The sequence below is a fragment of the Strigops habroptila genome, chromosome 2 (genome assembly GCF_004027225.2).
Source record: "Strigops habroptila isolate Jane chromosome 2, bStrHab1.2.pri, whole genome shotgun sequence".
Taxonomy (NCBI): Eukaryota; Metazoa; Chordata; class Aves; order Psittaciformes; family Psittacidae; genus Strigops; species Strigops habroptila.
Genome location: NC_044278.2, coordinates 60347887 through 60365992, shown reverse-complemented (window position 1 = coordinate 60365992; position 18106 = coordinate 60347887). Strand labels below are relative to the sequence as shown.

At 43.9% G+C, this 18106-nt stretch overlaps 1 long non-coding RNA gene across 2 annotated transcripts; it reads left to right on the top strand.

Annotated features, from left to right (window-relative positions):
- Window positions 1-48: 48 nt before the first annotated feature.
- On the top strand, window positions 49-10877 carry LOC115603677. 2 transcript variants are annotated; one of them, XR_003989959.1, is made up of 6 exons: window positions 49-161; window positions 2189-2227; window positions 6002-6059; window positions 7251-7350; window positions 9065-9154; window positions 10612-10877. It is a non-coding gene; the product is annotated as an uncharacterized LOC115603677 (long non-coding RNA). The 2 variants fall into 2 exon arrangements; XR_003989958.1 differs by lacking the exon at window positions 2189-2227.
- The last annotated feature ends 7229 nt before the right edge of the window (window positions 10878-18106 follow it).

The following is an 18106-nucleotide window of genomic DNA, read 5'->3' as shown; positions in this document are numbered from 1 at the left end:
GGATCGCGCGGGAGGAGCTCCCCGGACTCCCCCTCGCCCGCCGGGAGGGCCGCCGATACCCCCGCCCCAGCGCGGCCGGGCCGGGCCGGGCCGGGGCTGCCTCTTTCTCCTCTGCGCCGCCGGGACCGGGGGAGGCGGAGCAAAGGGGGGTCCTGCCCGTGGTGAGCGCCCTGACACCCCCCCGCCACCCGCCCCCTTCACGCCTCGGGAGACCCGGCACTCCCGGTAAAGCTCCCCCGCTGGCAGCAGAAACGCCCGGGGAGAGTAGTGGCGAGCGTTTAAACAAGCGGGCTTGGCGGGGTGGGGGTGCGCACGTCGGGCCGGGGCCGGGGCCGGGGCGGGCCGGGGCGGGGGGAAAGCCGCGGTTCGCCCCGGCGGTGCCACGGGCCGGGCCGGGGTCACGGAGCCGCCGCCGGGGAACTTCCAGCCATGGCATCAGGGCGCCTCCGCCGCCCATTGGCCGCGGGGCGTGACGTCACGCCGGGGCGCGCGGAGCGGCCGCGGCCCCGGCCCCAGAGCGGCGGCTGGGTCGGGATGTGCTCGGTCCTGGCCGCGGTCCCGGCCCGCTTCCGTCTCCCCCTCAGCCGCGGGGCAAAGTTGCATCCTCCGCGCCCCGCCCCTGGCCGTGCTGGGCGGTAATTCTTGTTAACGGGAGCTCAGTACGTACGTGCCCAGGTGGTGCTCCCTCGGGAGAGGGCGCCGGGCACAGAAGCCACCCCTGTTATTCCCAAATAGAGCCCTGTCCCCGGGAGCGTGGTCGGACCGGCCGCCCTCTGCGCCCCCGCTCCTGCGGAAGGGGGCTTCCTCACGCGGAGGCCGGGGTCACTCGTGGGAAGGGCCACCACCGGCCTCAGGCAGGCACGTCCCCGCCGGCCCCGGTGCCTGCCGCGGGGCGCAGCCCCTCGGCCGGGGTGGGTGTCCCTGGGCTGTGGGAAGCGGAAAGATCGTCCCTCTGGACTAACGCTGGGAGTTCAGAGTCAAAATCAGTCAGTGCTGCAGGGGGAGGCTGCTCTAAACGTGATAAAACCATTAACCCTTCCCAACGTGGCGGCTTCCAAAGAGAGGGGCCTCACACACGTTACCAGTGCTGGTTCAGTCTCTCCTCGGGATGTGTTTCCTTGGGAGGCAGGGCTACACAACACCACCTCTTCCAAATCAGAAATAAAGTCAGCAGCCGCACTGTTCCCTATCAGGGAAAAGTTTGGACAAAGATTTTAAACTCTTCGAATGATTAAAAACTGCAAACTCTGAGGTCTTTCCATGCCCCCTCTTAAACTAGTTTAGAAATCCTCAAATAACCACCTCTTCCCCTTGTTAACTTTCACTAATTCTTGCAGCATTTAATTGATGGTTTGGGAAGCCCCGAGCACCTTTCACGTGCCTGTGAGATAAACCTGAGAGGAAAGTGCAGCCTCTTGCTTCTTCCAGGAAAGGCTCTGCACGCACCTCAGGGAGGAACAGAAAGCTTTCTTTCCCAGGCTTTCCATGCACGCATTTGACTTTGATTCAGAGAGGTGTTAATCTTCCTTTTGAAACAATAATCTGCCCATGCGTTTTTAGAGCTGGAAAATATCTGGGGTCTTTGCTGCATCCGCCTGCCTCGCTACACAGTCAGGCCTCGCTCCGGCTTGCAGAGGCTTAGGCTGAGTTTAAACAGGATCGGTCACCCAAGGACTTTCAGATATAAGTCTCTGTTCCTGGAACAACATGCACCATGAGAGTGATAAAGGAGAGGTGTATTATCTCTGCTCTCCTTTGCATTTATAATACACAGTTAGTTAGGTTTCAGTCTCAATTTTGTCCCTTCTTACCACACCCTTGCTAATGCCACCCTAAAGAAACCTGCCACTTTGTTGTTTCCCCTACAGCGCCGTTGAGTGGAGGATGTCCAGGGGAAGCTGACGTGGCCTCACAAGTTTTACAGGCTAAATTAGACCTCTGACAGTGTTCAGCATTGTAGGGAGCTGAGTGAGTGGTAGATCTGGAAAAAAAAATGATAAAGCACACCTAGCCTTAGCAGATTAATGCTAATAGGATTTACAGAATAAGAATGTTTAGGGAGGGATTTGGATTAATACATTGTCTTCAGGCAAAGGACTAATTTAAGGACTCTGAAGCAAACTGTCGTTATATATGTTTAATTACATTAAGAAATGATCTATTAAAGCTGGTTTTTTCCAAACTGTAGCTTATGACAAAGAGAAGACTGCGGAAAGGGCTTGCAAGGGTACGTTGAAGGGTGTTTTAACTGCCTGTCTGCTGAACACATCCTTATGTTTCACCAGCAAAAAAGACCAAGATGTTGCCCTGAGTAGTATTTCAAAACGTTGAGCCTACTGAAATATTAATGTGCACTTTTTGAAATGTCATAATTAGCTGTTATCTCTGGAATAACTTATTAAGAAGAGCTGGCTGCTTGTGATTTGAGTGAGAATTACTTTCTAAATATGAGGAGATGATAAATTTGGGGGAATCTGCACAGAAGTGAAAGCAGTACATGATGTGGCGGGCACGCTATTTTGTATAAAGTAAATGTGCAAAGCATGCATTTTTGCATATGCATAAAAGTGGTGCAGTCTTTAGAAAATACATACACGCAAGAGAAAAGCATGAATATTTCTCCCAGCCTAAGGCTGTAACTGTATAGTAAAAATGAAAGAAAAAATGGTTAAGCAATAGAAAGATGCCTTTTTGTCTTTGTCAAAGAAACAGCCCACCTTGTGCTGCTGCTTCAGACAGGGTTACATGCAAACAGCCAACCCAGAGGTTGTGTGATGGACTTATTTTGCAATTACTTAGTGGCAGGCAGTTTGTCTTGACATTCGTATCTTGCACAAGAGGCTAAAAGAATCATATCATGTCTTTTGGGTCATATTTTATTTTTCTTCACCCTTCTTTTTTTGACTACCTATTTTCTGCCTCCTGTGTGATGCTGCTTGTGGTTTACCATCCGCATGGCGCAACGGTGGCTTCCTCAGGATGGGTTCACATCCATAATCTCGGCCGCATTCCTAGCCATACAGATCCAAAACACACTACTGTATTTACACCCCATTCTGGCAAGGAGACAACTACCATCTCCCAGATGGGGCTCCTTCCACCTTCTCAGGAGTGCAAGTACCTGATCCTTCTTGCTGGTGCATCAGGTTTTCTCATAAGCTGCTCTATCTAGAGTAACGAGCTAATACCCGCTTCTGTTGGCCACTGGGAGATATTTTAGGGGGGATGTAAGAAGGACTAAAAAGTTGGTAGAGAATCTGGAAAACAGCATTGTCCAGTTCAGAGGTGGACAGCAAAGGTGATTGGTCATTCTGTGTTAGTCCACTGGGGAAAAAATATACCTAAATCTAAATAAACCTGTTCTTAAAATCGCTGGTCCTGCTTTTCAAAACTTCCTTTTAAAGGCATCAATATTGTAATAAACTCCATTTATGTGCATGGAGTTGTAATACTGAGTCACTAACAGATGGAGAGGTAAAGAAACATGGGGTACTCAGGGGGGAAAAAAAAACCACGTTATTTTGAATTTTTTCTTTACCTCTCCACCTGTTAGTGACACAGTATTTCGTGGGGGGGGGGGGGGGAATAATTTTAATAGAACTTTTCAGAAAACTTCCCAGCTTTTGATTCAGTTAATTTTAAAATGTGGAAGGCAGTGTCAGTGTCTCCTCTCCCTCAAAAAAGTCCTACTTAAAGGGTTTATGTCACTACACATCATCTAGTTTCTGCTTAAAGCATATGCTTGATTCCCATGTAAATGAAGGGGAATTACATGACCACTACCAGGGGAGAATAGATCCCAAATACTCAATTAGTTACTGCTGAGTCATTTAAGTGTATTTGCACAATGATTCTAATTCAGCCTGACGGTAACGCAGCTGCTTTTCTCACTTGCTGCATGGATGCTGTGTCTTCAATGACATTTATGAAAAACATTGAGGGGGAAGAACGTGTCCTTAGAGCTGAAAATATATCTAAATTCTTCTCTTCAACGGACCAGAGCTACCCTGAGGTGCTGTAAAACCACAAGCTAAATCTATCAGCAGATCACATTTTGTTATGACAAATTCTATCGTTATCTTTTGTAGACAGTTGCTAAGATTCAAAGTATTTATGTAAGGAAAACAAACCGGTGTTTTGGGCTTTGGAAATGTCAGGGCCTTTGATTCTCCTGTTTATTTAAAAGTGAAAGTGTGCTGAGGAACATCTTTTGAACTCTATTCAAAGGTTAAAATTGATCTTTCATACAGTTTTGAGATTCAAAGTATTGCTGCTAAATGTTTTGACTCAGCAGTGTAATCTCCGTTTTGCACTTGAATAGCAGATTCTGTCCAGGACTGGCTGTTCTGCGCACTGCAGGGACCCGGGTGCTGCATCTTCCAGCCATGAGATGCAGCTGTCTCAAGGGAGGAGCACAACCCCCTGACACGTGGCAGGGCTGTGCAAGAGTTCAGAGCCAGCAGTGCAGGCTATAGCGTCCCGCTGCCGAGGTAGCTTATGTCGCCAAAATGTAATTAGCCACGCTGGACTTTGCTTGGGACTGCAAGCTGATGCTCCCCACTCATGAGGAAAAACAGGCAGGGAGAGGCAACAGAAGAGAAGCAGAGGAGATTTTCTCATATTTGGAGATCCAGTAGCCTGCATGACCAATTTATGGATTGCATAAATTGCACTCAGAGATCAGTGCTTTCTTTGCTTGGAAGGAGCATTCTTCAAGTGCATGTAGTTGTTTACTGATGGGGGGAAGTTCAACCTGGTGGGCCACAACCTGGTCAAGTTCCAGGGCAGCTTCCTTGGGGAGCCACCAGCCAGAACCTGGCAGCATATGTGTGCATGGGCTTCTTCTCTGGCCCATCCCACCTTAGCATGGCAGCCACAGTCTGCAGAGGTGGGCACAGGGACTTGCTGCAGATCCATAGTTGCGGTGGTGGATCCTGTCAACCCAAGACCTTGGGCAAACAGAGCAGAGGGAAGGTGGCACTGATGTGGGCCGGGAGGTTGCAAAAGCAGCTGCAGGTTCTGAGTGAAGGCAACACAACAATCCTGTTACATGACGCCGACTTGGATTTAAGTTCCTACTCAGCTCTATACTATGTCTCTACAGCCTTAATTACCAACTTCATATGTGCGAGGTGACCTCACCATGAAGAGCAGTAGCTGTTGTCAGAGTTTCACAAGCTAACAATACTGTAGTTGACTGCAGAGAAGGAAACAAATGCTTATTAGCCTTCCCATTTCTTTTCTAATAACTGATGACTAATCACAGGCCTTGCCTTTGAAAACTCTATTGTCAATTACTATAGTATTGTCATTATTATACAAAATACTATCTCTCAGAGAACCAATACCAAGAAGCATAAGGCTATGCAAGTAACTCAACTTTCAAACAATGTTTTCATCCTTCCTGACTGCCAGGGGAAGTCTGGAAGCCTGATCCCTGTGAACTTAAAAACCTGTAGTTGAAAGAAAAATCAATGTGCTTTAAAATCAAGATTTTACATTAGTTTCATGGTTGGTGTCCTGATTGAATTTTTGAATGTTTGAGGTTGGCAATTCTGAATTAGCTCAGATACTGTAAGTAGTTTTCTGCTATTATATCCTGGCATGAAGTTTACCTTCATGAAACGTTTCCTTTTTGAATAGGTAATGCAGCCTGTTACCGATCAGTACACAAGGTTTTAGTCTACGGTCTACACAGATGTACAGTCCACACAGATCAAATACTGTTTACGATCTGTGTGGGTCATAGCCAAATCTGCTTTGTCTGGTTCAGAAAATATGAAAGCATACTCTGTATTTTACATTTCAATCTGGAATTAAAAGACAAAAAAAGACCATCCCAGTAGAGTGATCACTAGATGATTTTCTCTGCACCTACATGATCTACAATAACAGGGGGTCAAACACAATGGACGTACAATAACAAACCCAAGATTCCACCTGCTTCTGATGGAAAACTTAACTTCAAGATGTTTTATATGGTTCCTTCTTAATGTTACAGAGCTTAAGATCTCTACACTCAACAAGTGAAGTCATCCTTGGTTTTTAAGGGGAAAGAGGTAAGAAAACATGTAACTAGTTGTGACTTTTAAACGAGCATTAGGATATACAAGATGATGTTTCCAGTAGAACTGGTACATAATTATTGTAAAATAGGGTGTACTCTGATATTTTGCTGCCACTCAGCAAATAACCGCAGTCACCACTGTGGAATTAATTGAATAGTACATCAGTCCAATCAATTGCTGCTCTAACTAATTAAAATTAGAATTAGCTGAAAGAAAAATAGTATAGAGAACTAACATGATTGAAAGAGAAATTGTCCTGTGACTCCATCAGTTATAACTGAAATTGCTGTACGATTATCCATAATAGAAAAACTGAATACAAGACAGCAATATAAAAATCACTGGTCAGATACAAATATTATATAAAAGAATCTGGAAACACTGAATTGTTAAATTAGAGATGGAGAAAATTTTAACTGTATGAAATTATAAGTATGAGTTATTAACTGAAATCTAGATAAAGTAAAATATATTTTAGATATTGATTGCATTAAACAGAACTCCTGTTCTGTACCGTTAGTTATTTTAAGGAACAAGCTTACTTTTTCATTGTGACAAAGGGCTGGAAAAAAAAAATATAAACAGGTTGCAAAATAGCTGTGGGTTTCCTGGGTTTAGGTGGGGTTTTGTCACCTTTAAAGCAACCCCTTTTTAAGCAGCTATTGCAAAGACAGCAACCTTGCTATAGCAAATAGCTGAACACACGTAACCTCAGGTCTGCCCCACTACCATTCTTTTAGCTGATCTCTATTACATACAACTATGGTCTAGAGACAAGAAAAATAATTCAGAAATCAGTGTTCCCAGCCTTTGTTTTCTCTCTGTCACTGTCACCCAAGTGCTATATAGCTTTAGCTTACTCAGTAAAGCTTTGGCAGTTCAGCTTTCATATCTTTTATGTGATTATAGTAATAGTTCGCTGGGATGATGGAGGGCTAATTTATAGATGTAAAGCACAGAGAGCATCATGTATAGGTGGTGTATTTTAGCATTATGACTCACAGCAGCCAAGTCAGTTCTGATGTAGCTGAAAAATCCAGCACTCAGCTAAAACATATTGGGTGCTATTTTTCATTCTTTCTTCAACAGATTTTGGAAGTATCCATTGTATTTATAGTTTTAACACTCATTAGCCAAATACCTTTGTCATACTAACGTAAGTCAAGACATGTTTATCTGCAGTCTGCAAACATAGATGGGCATATGATGCGGAGGACTCCGGACAAGCATCTGAGTCAGTGCCATCTGCCAAAAGTAGGAGCAACTCCTGGCAAGAAATCAGGTATTCTAGACCAAGGGTCTGAATAGTTCCCCGAATTCCCAATCTAAATATCGCAGCTTTTTCAGTGCCAAACCGCTCTTAAGTGGAGATGCTCACCATAGCTGTGAATGCATGCTCTGCCACCAGGCAGGAGGCACAGGGAGCAGGCGGCTACGTGCTGCTCAGCTGCCATATGAAAATGCAGTGGTCCAATTCAATGGATTAGTTGACCTAATGCTAACAACCAGATCTATTCTACCTTTGAAATTACCTACATATTGACTTTTAAATTATGTGGAACAAGTTAATTCTTACAAACTTTTACATGGTGTTTTCGTCCTTGTCTCCTGGAGGGTTTTCTGCAGAGCTCACCACCGCACTATCTTGCTACTTTCTTGGGGATTTAAATTTGGTGGGGTGAGGTCCCTAGCTGACAGGGCAAATTGTGTAAGCAACCTTAACTGCAGTTCATTTACTTTGTGTTGATACTGGTAGGTCCTGACAGAGATCAGTCAGGAAAAAGACCATTTCCTCTGCCTGCACCCCACAAAACAAGTTCATTTACCATAGAAGCTTCCCAGCAGACCATAGAGAACCATGCAGAGGGTCAATACTTAAGGTCCTTTGCCTCTACAGCCCACCTGAATGCCCACACCAGCACAGCTGTAACTTGCTCGCCTCCCCTTCCCAGTTGCTGGCTCCAGAGCTCCCGCAAAAGCATTGGGGTGGGAGAAAAGCTCCGCACCGTGGGAGGGAAAAATGATAACAGGGTGTGGTTGCATTCTCCCCATTCCTGTCCCAAACCTCCTAGTCACTGGGCCCTCTCCACTAAAATACCCCTGGGAGGGGAATTCCTGGGAAGTATCCAAGCTAGAGGGAATGAATTGCGCCTTAAGGTCGATATGTTATTGTTCATGTAGGTCTAAAGATGTTGCAAGCTGGGCTTTGTGCTGGTACCACACTGTCATTTGCCTGGTGCAATGACACATCACAGTGTGGTGTGTTTTAATGGTATGCTCCCCCAACGGGTGCCTTGTGCTTCAGTGTCTGTAACTTTGAAATTGTTTACGGAAGAGCTCATGTTTCTCACTGATTTCATCTGCACTTGCAATTTCACTGTGAGTCATCCAATATGGTGTGTACTTTGTTTTACTTACAGACCAAACTGACCGAATTGAATCTTTAGTTAGGTCATCTACTCTCAGCTTTCTTTTGGAAAAAAAAAAAAAACCAAAGCACATAAAAAGTTTCTTGCTCTCAAAGCTGTGGAGGCACACTTGAAAATATGTACTCCTAAGCTCTTTTGTACTAGGAGGTAAATAAAAATAAGCCTGCCATTGCGCTTTTGATAGTGCATATTTGGAGTCTCAAGTTAGGCATACCAGTGGCTGGCAGTTCCAGGTGTTTGGTAGCTTTGAAGCTTCCATGTATCTCCATGCAGGCACTGTAAAATCACATTACCCATCCTTGGGAAAGTAGCAATGTTACAACACCTTACAGGGTGGTGGTGAGGCTCAATGAATGTTTGTGAGGTGTTTTGAGATCCACAAAGAGAAAGCATTGAAAGAATAGTAGTCCTGTGGTTTTAAGTGCTTCTAAATAGTCTACTTATAACTGCATTCAAGAGTGGTTTTTTCTTAACTGGGCTTATACTACCCTGCTTTGCCTGTGAATCTTAATAAGGGGGATAGCATGATCGCTACAGCAGTGCAGTATCTACCCATTTATATTTCAGGCTTAGGTCTGACTTGATCTCTCAAAGGTGGCTGGTGCAGCATCACACATCGGAGCCCAAAAGGACTGCAAAGAGAATCTGCTGAGATGGGTACAACCGCCTGGTCCCCTTCTAGCCCAAAGCTTTGCTTGCTGCCCTTAACCTGTGGGATAGAAATAAAGTCAATCTCACACTTTTCTTCCAAAGCTGAGCCTATTGAGAGCACCAGTTACACTGAAAATCCTAAAACTTCACTTTCAGAGAAAACCCTTTTATGATTTGCTGAAACCAGGATGTCATTGAATGCAGCCCTCTCAAAGCAGAGATGCTGCTAACAAGCGACATCAGTGTTGGTTTTAAGAGTAACACATTTAGGTGCACAAGCCAGGCTCACAGAATGGAAAGTTATTTTTCCCACAGTTTGGCTAAAAGTGGCATAATTATGTCCATTACTTTATGAGAGTTGATACCTTTGCAGTTGTAAACAAGAAAGCCTCACCAATTTTCCACTCAATGGAAAAAATCTGTATGCTTTGATAGCAATACACCAGAGACAGCACATAATGGAAATGTTGTCATGGAGTGCCAGCTAGAAAAAGAGAGGAAAATGGCTGAAGAATTAACTCACCAAAGACTTTTTCCTTTTTTTTTTATTTTTATTTTCTTTTTCTTTTCTTTTCTCTTTTTCTCCTCTTCCTCTGTCTTTCTTTCTCCTCCTTCTCTCCTTCTCCTTTCCTTCTCCTTCTCTTTCACTTCCTCTTTCTCTAATATAGACACCTATAGAATAAATTATTTTTGTCTCAAATAGGCATGTATATCTTTTTTGCTATAATTTAAGATTTAGAGCTATAGCAAATCCACTTGAGTTTTCAGTTGTAATTTCCCAGGCGCTTCCTGCTTATGCCTTTTATCATTTCTGGTTTAATATTGGAAAAATAGACTTGCGGGCATGCAGATACTGTGGAATTAGAGGTAACATTCTGCATAAGCAGAATAAAGCAGTTTGGGGAATATATCTGCCAGTTAATTTTTCTCAGTTAGATGAATGCTGTACTGTTTTTATTTATCTCTGGGTCAAATTATGTGCCCTCACCTGGCAGTTCCTTGCCTGCTGAAGGACAGGATGGGCAGAAGGTCTTGGTAAACTTGGTCTCTGATGCCTACATACATCAGCTGAGCTAATGCCAAGGAGGAAGCAACCTGTCCCATTCAGAGCTATATTTTGGTCTCAATTCTTTTGAGCAGCAGCAGCAATGTCTGTGTTTGACCTGTGTTGCCTGAGTCCTCTTTAATTCGATTAATTATTTGCTGACCAACAACAATTGATTATCTGAAACAAATGTAAATATTACTCTGGACATTTGTGGTTTCTCTAAGGCTAATTCCTAGATGAAATCATAAATGTTTATACTCTGGCAGAAAAAATTTATTCAAAGCTGGGAGAGCATATACCTAGTTCGAACATATCCCCAGCAGCCACCATTTAGGCTGTGACTATTTGGGCAGCAGCCTATGTTCATATTGATTAATACTTTTCTAATGAAGTTATACTGATCTTTATTCCTCAGATCTTTGCTAATACTTTCGCCAGTAGAGATGTTCATTCTGTGCAAGCATGATCCAAGCCTGGAGCTGGGCACTGTGCTCCTTGAAGTACACACACACGAAGCCATGGATGCAGACACCTAAACGCTCAGTTCAGGATGAATAAGAGAGGCCACGTGTCTCTCTCCTTCTTTCCCAATTCTGCATCCTGCTTACAGCAGCTCTGGCCCTCACTGGACCCTCCCCTTTGACTCACTAGTGTGGCATAAAGCTATGTAGGTTTTGCTCATTTGTTTGTTTTCTTCTGGGTTGTTGAACTGAGGTGATTCGAGTACAAAGCCAGCCCATGACTGCCGGTGTCACTGTGAGATACAGAGTAGGACTGTGCGGTGGTGGCAAGGGCGTGAGAAATGGGTGGGACCTCCAGCTTGGGGTCACAAAGTGGTGATTTGGCTCCCCAGGACTTGTGAAACCAAACCCTTTGGGGCAGAGAGGTCAGAATAACAAGACCCTCAGCCAGCACCTTCTGCAAGGAGTACCTGCAGCCCAGCACTAAGAGACATGGTGAACGAGAATCTCTGAGAGATCCTAGCCATGCTCCTCTGGCTGGGACAAAGGGATCCTGAACTTGCTTTGCTGACCAGGCAATGGCGATCTCTGAATTTTACTGGCTCCCTCCTTCCCACCTGAGTGCCTGACATAGCAAGCAATGACAATACACAACCTTTCTTCAGACCCCAAAATCTTGCCTTTACTTTCAACAGTGATGGTGAAGGTATTCATAGTCAAAACTGCTCTGTAACCACTGCTGCCTCCTGTGGTGGATCCATCCTGCAGTTGCGTGCCAAGCCCACTGTGGCAGGCCCTTCAGGCAAATGAGCACTGTATTTTTGGGTTGCAATCAAGCCGAGATGTGACAAGAGCACCAGGAATGGTCCCAGGCACGTGCAGGTGCAGAGCTGACTATTTTTAGAGACTTGTGAAGTCAAACAGGAAGATGTGGATTTGCAATGTCGAGCATAGGCATCTTAATAATACATAAGTCTTTTGTTAGTCATTGGGTCAAGCTCTAAGCAGTTTATTAAGTTGCAGTCATACAATCAGGAAGCTGAAGCGATGTCACGCAGGGCCACTGCACCCATATTGTCCCCGCTGAACAACTGCCAGAGTGTGGTTAGCCACCCTTAGCCACCTAAAAATAATTCCTGCAAACTATTTCATGGCTGCTCAAAAGTAGCCATACATTCATGATTTATGAGTGATCAGAGAATCAGCTAATTCTCCCTAACTTTCTTGGACGTTTCGCTTACTGTTTTGAGCAAGTGTCCAATTTCTTCAGATTAAATTGATGGATGTATTTAGACAAGAAAAGTTCTACTACAAGTGGCTTATTTTATGGATTGTCATGTGTTGGGAACAAATCCTTTGTGTACTTTATGTGGAATTGGATTTGATGAAGAAACAAAAGGCTCCGAGCGTCAGCCTTAGGCAATAGCATTTTGTTATTAAAAATAACAAATAACAAACAGCTGCAGAGAGGGAGGTAGAATCTATATTGGGAAATTATTGAAAGACTGCAGCTAGGGAAGGGGGAGGCTGTGTGTAGGATTACCAAATGAATTCCCCTAACTCGTCTCCCGCAAATAAATCAGTGGAACGTGGACAACCCTCATTCTTGTAGGGAGAGCCAGCACATGGTAACCCTACCCCCTACGCCCTGCACCCAGCTCGCTTTGCTACCAGTAACACCCCTGGACCCAGAGAGCAGAAGCCACGGCTCGTCCTGCCCTGTGGCTCTGCCAGCCCAGGCAGTGCCAGATGCAGGAACGTTGTCTCCACCTTTGGCTCATAGACTGAGCTGCTCCTCCTAAGTGTGTATGTTTGCTGTTATTCCTGCACGCTCTTCCCAGCCTTCGTTTTTCAAGGAAGTGGATGTATTCTGGTCCAAATGCTTTTTGTGTATTTTAATAACACTTCCATTAATTTACTGCCTGCTAAACGAACAGCGTAATCGGTACGTCCAATACAGGAAGGAGTTCAAGAGGGATGTTCACACTAGGGCAAATTTAAATAGCGTGTATGTAAGAAGCAATTTACTTCAGCATGGTTTTAGGTATTTTGCCTCCTCTTACAAATGATGCAGTGATGCCATTTAGACTAATCAAGTATGATTACTGATTTCTTCATTTTCATTAAGTCTGAGTCATAATAAAATATGCCTTCTATAAAGCAGAACCATGAACGACAGATACATCTCATACTGCCCAGGCAGGCATAGAGAGAAGGCATCTCTACATTGAGGCTATATACTGGAAGCCTGCATCTCTTATTCATACACAAGGAAAGTTTGCTTCAGGTTTAAGTGCTCACTAGTTCAGATATTAGGATGATGAACCAGGTCTAAAATGTTAAACCTATTGATCAGAATAAACCTGTGTGTGTCGCAAACCTCAGCTGGACTAGACTGGCACTTTACCACTGCAGTGCTATACAGGTGAGGATACGAGCATGGTCATGTTGTCTGGATAACTTTAAATTACAGCCCCACACAAAGCAATATCCTTTTCCTCATGATTTCCTGTAAAATATCATCTATATCCATAGCAGCATGAATAGCAATAATAATATAATTACTACTGCAGCAGGAACACAAGGCCAGGATGCTTGGGCTGCCTGTGCAGCTGGGGAGCTGTAATCCAAATCCTCTCGGCACGTGACTGGAGCGAGCTCGGGGCTGCTTTGACAGGCTCTCAAGTGTAGTCTTTCCCAGAGAATGAGCAAGCAATAGGCTGCCATACTCACTGCAGCCGCACTGCAAACAGGTCTCTTTGGGTGCCGAGCCCTCGTGCCTGGCCTGCTCCCAGCTATCCAGGGGTGAGCAGGCATCGTGGCATCGGAGCCACGGAAGACAGGGTGCCAGGATGCACATCCTGGAGCTGCTGGGGAAGCTGTGAGATCTCAGAGGTCTTGACTGTCTTTCTGAAAAAACATTCTGTCAAGGTGACTGGATGTGGTGAAAGTTGTCCCCTTCTTCAGCAGAACAACAGCCAGGCAACACTGCTGAAATAGCGTGGGGTCCTTGGGGGGCACGCAGTGGGTGAGGAGAGGGTGACTACAAGGGCAGCCCCAGATGACCTTGCCTACGGTCTGTCCTCTGGCTCAGTCTGAATGGTGCAATTAATGCAAATCACAGTGTGGTCAACCCTGTGATTTGCCTACAGCTAAATTGCACAGCGCTTGCGAGGGACATGGTGGTAAGTCCTTGCCGGCGAAATCTGCCTTTCCCCTATACACCAAGCCCTCAGCACAGGGGTCCCTTGCCTTGCTCCACCTTCAAATTTCCCTCTAAAACAGAGCGCAGCAGTTGGGGAAAGCATTTCTGTGTGCATGCGCAGAGGAATGGGCAATGAGGGCTCCTGTGCATCCTTCCACCACAGTGCTGCTCCCACACACAGCCTGATGCTTATGGTACAGATGGAGCTTGAAAACACATAGGTAAGAAGACCAAAATAAACCTTTCTCTCCAGTACGGATATAACTCTTCAGTTTAGTCTAAACCACTCAGCCAAACCACAATATTTTGAGAAAGAGAGTAAATGTAAGTACTCATGTTCTTACAGCCAGTAAAACAAAATAATATAAATGCAGCAGACAGCCAGTTATAATGGACAAACAGTCCTTTGGGGAAGACTTTCCCAAGCCAACCATTAAATTCAATACGTTTCCCCCTTCTCACTCTGGGTTGAGCTCAGGGAATGACAGATGCGGAAATCTGTCTGCGGAAATCAGATGAAAAAGCTACCAAAATTGAATTTCCTCACACAGTAATTCTTCCATAAGCTGCATAAACTTTCCTTACCCAAATAAATACTCTGGGGCTCACAAGTTTTTACATTTCCAGTGTGGGAACCATTTAACCATTTTACCATTTCCTTTGATGGCAACCTTTGCCTATGTCGTGACTGCCCAAGAGTCTCAGAGAATAACTGGTACATTTATATCTTACATACCGTCTTCAGCAAGGCAGCAGTTGGGAACCACAAAACTCCTCAAAACCTTTGAAAATACCAGAGTCTCAAATAAAAAAAAAAAAAAAAAGGGAAATGAAAACCAAACCAATGAAAGAGACAAACCCCCCCCAAAAAACCAAAACCAACCAACAAACCAAAAAAAACCACCAAACCCCAAACTTCCCCCACCAGCTCCAGCTGCAAATGATTTTAAATATGTAAAGAAAAAGATCTCTGGACTTTGGTGACAACCATAAACACCTCTGCCCCTTTCCTTGTCACTGCTTAATTGATTCTGCCTGGACAGGCCACATACAGGCAGAAAAGAAAATAATGAGGTAATGAGAAAAGTGTTTCAGACACTTAGGCTGTAAAACATCAACCTAAATATCAGCTATAGTTGCACTATGTAGTAATTTCTGTTCATTGCTGAAGTATCCCATGAGGCAGGTATACTTTCTATACGGCTACATTTAGAACAAAGAAATTACAGCGTGCAGCAGTTAGGAGACTTGCCTTTGATCAAAAAGTAATTCATTATCAGAGATGAAATTCAACACAAAGGTTCTGATTCCACAGCTCCCACCCACTGTCTCCACAAGAAAATAAATTCTTTTACATTCATAAAATAAGAATCAAAATTCTTTTGCTTCAAGTGCTTTTGATGTCGCAAAATTATTAAAAACAAAACAAACCACAAAACCCCAGCCCTTAATTTCTTACCTTACCTATAATCTAAATGAATTAAAAAATCCATCCCTTAACCACTAACCCTACATATACGTTATATAGCAGCATAGGGACTAACAGCATCAGCTCTTGACAGGTGGAGATGGGTAAAGTCTTACCTTCTTGCTCTACCAGAGCCGGTCTTCGGAGAGTTTGTTTTTAATCTCACTTTTCTCTCTGTTAAATGAACAGCTCAAATCAGATGGATTCCCTTGAAAGAATTAATTTATTCTTTCTCCATGAGACTCTCATAAAGATCTACTTTCCATCCTTGAAAGAAAAAAAAAACCTCATCTAAATAGAAGCAAAAAACAAATAGCAGAGCATGAGCAGTAATTTATTCAGCACAGCATTGGAGAATCAGTTCTTCACTCAGAGCTAGAGATGGAGAATTTAGAACCAAATTTACTCCTTTCATTCAAAGGCAAGACAGTGAATCAGTTCTTGTTTACATACAGTCTGTCTTACTGTACTTTGTGTAGAGGAAGTGCTTTCACCCACGCATTGCTCTGTCTGACTTGTTCAGATTTCATGTAGAAATGTCCTTGACATCAACAATAACAGGAACCAGATATAGTTTTGTAGTATTTGGTTTCATCAAGAGTGTAAATTTAAAAAAGATACTTTACAGTTAACCTGCTGGGAAGAAAGGATAAAATCTATCACCCATACAGATTTTATTTTTTTCTTCCACTGTCAGAGCAGGATTCAGTCCTGTATTCCTGGACTTCATTACCTTTAACAGAATTTTACTATTCCCTCTTTTTTATTGTTAAAGTCTTTCATCATAAATTAAGACCACCATGAACTGAACCACAGACCTCAGCTTATGATTATTGCTACCACCAATAACGAAAAAGTTCTCTGCCATGAAGAAATCCCACAGCCTTGTAAGTTGCCTGCATGGACAATTTGTGATGTTCCCTGTTTTAAATCTTTACTAACACTGGTTCCAAGTTTTGAGAGCCTTGAGAATTTGACAGGGATTTTCAATTTATTGCAGCGAAAAGATCTTTGCTAGACCACGAATACGAAGAGAACTTGTCTAAACAGCAGGGAAGAAAGAGCTGCAGGCCAGTTACCTGCTGTGTTTGCAAACCCTGCAGCAGCTGATACAAGGGCTAAAGACCCTTCCACGATGCTTTTCTCCCTCTCCTCCCCTCATGCATTATCTCTGCTGGGTGACTAAAGACAATATCCTCAAGAAAATGTTGTCATTGAAGATACAGGAAATACAGCGGAACAAAAGGTCAAAGTACATTTTTGGTCCACTGACCTGAAAATTCAAACCAAATCAAACCAATTCATTTGTAGTATTAAGAGATTTATATTGCTGATGCTGGCTGCATGCATGCTTCTGCAGTCCTCCTGATCAAGAAAATGCCATCACCTTCAAAGTTTGGAATAGCTTAAGTGAATTTTACAATTAGGACAGATAGATACAACAATATCACTCAGATATAAAAACAGTTGTATTCAGGGGGAAAATGCTTTTTTATTTTATTTTTTGAAAAGTAATTTCTTTTGCTGCAAGCATTGAAGAATGTGCCAGAAAAAGTGCTTTTACCATCTCCCTAAATTCCTTCCTTCTCACATAAAAGAGTCAAAATCAATGGGAAAACAGCTTTGGAGAAATATATGAATAAAGGCAATAATGATTCCATTCTCTGGAATGCTCTCCAAAGTCTTTTTCCCATCTTAGTGAAAAAGATCCACTTGTGGCAGCCAATAGATGAGGACTGTATTAAGAGACATTTAAATCAAGAGGTGATTCCAACTTCCCCTACTTCAGAGAGCACTCTTTTGGCATGGACTGAGGTTACAGGAGTTGTAATAATTGCACAATTTTAAAACACCTTATATATATTTTTAGACTATTTACTGTCTATTAGCAAAACATGGCCTTTGAAAGAACAGAGCTTAAACCAAGGATCGAAACACAGTTCTCCTGCGTGATTTCCATCTCTGCACAGTCTGGGGAAAACAAAAAAGTTTGGATCAGCTGCTCTAGGATGTAGATGTAATGGAAGGGATTGGAGCAGAAGCATGTTTTTAAATAGAGATATCCCTGGAGAGACATGGTTCTTTGGACCGCAATATTCTGGCATCGATGCTTGGGGACAGGGGTCAGCAAACATCCCAAGATCTTTTTCTGAACGGCATCTGTAAAACAGACAAAGCGTAATGCTGTGCCCACACAGGTACTGCCTGTGGGAACCACTCTGGGCAGATAAAGCAGCTTGGGCGTGCTTTGCTTTCCCCGCAGGGTTTCCCAGCCTTGGTGGCTTGCGGATGTTCGGGGAAGAGCTGGCAATGCTGCTGGAAGAGCATAAGGCTGATAGTTTGGAGGCAGCTCTGGTGTGCTCTGTCTATGGTATTTCTGGGTTTGGTGTATACCAGCTTAGGCAGCGCTAGCAGGAAATACACATGGGGAGATGTTTGTGTTATCTTTTCCTTCCTCTCCTCTCACTTGCACCCCCATCCTGATAAAAATGAGCAGAAACAAAAATGGAAAGATATTTCTGGGATGCTTCTTCAAGTCAGCAGAAAAAAGAAGATCTCCATTGAAGAAGCTCATAATTTTTGACAATGTGGTAGTCTGCCAGCACCTTAGAAACAAGGACTACTCATTTGTAGGTGCATCATGTGAAAGGCTGCTATTTCATAGTTGTTGGTTTGCTTTTTCCTCTCCCATTGCCTGTCCTTCAAAGAGACTTGTTGGACCTCTCAGGGCAGTTGTTAGTTGGCAGTGTACATCATCCATGCAGCCGCAAACGGT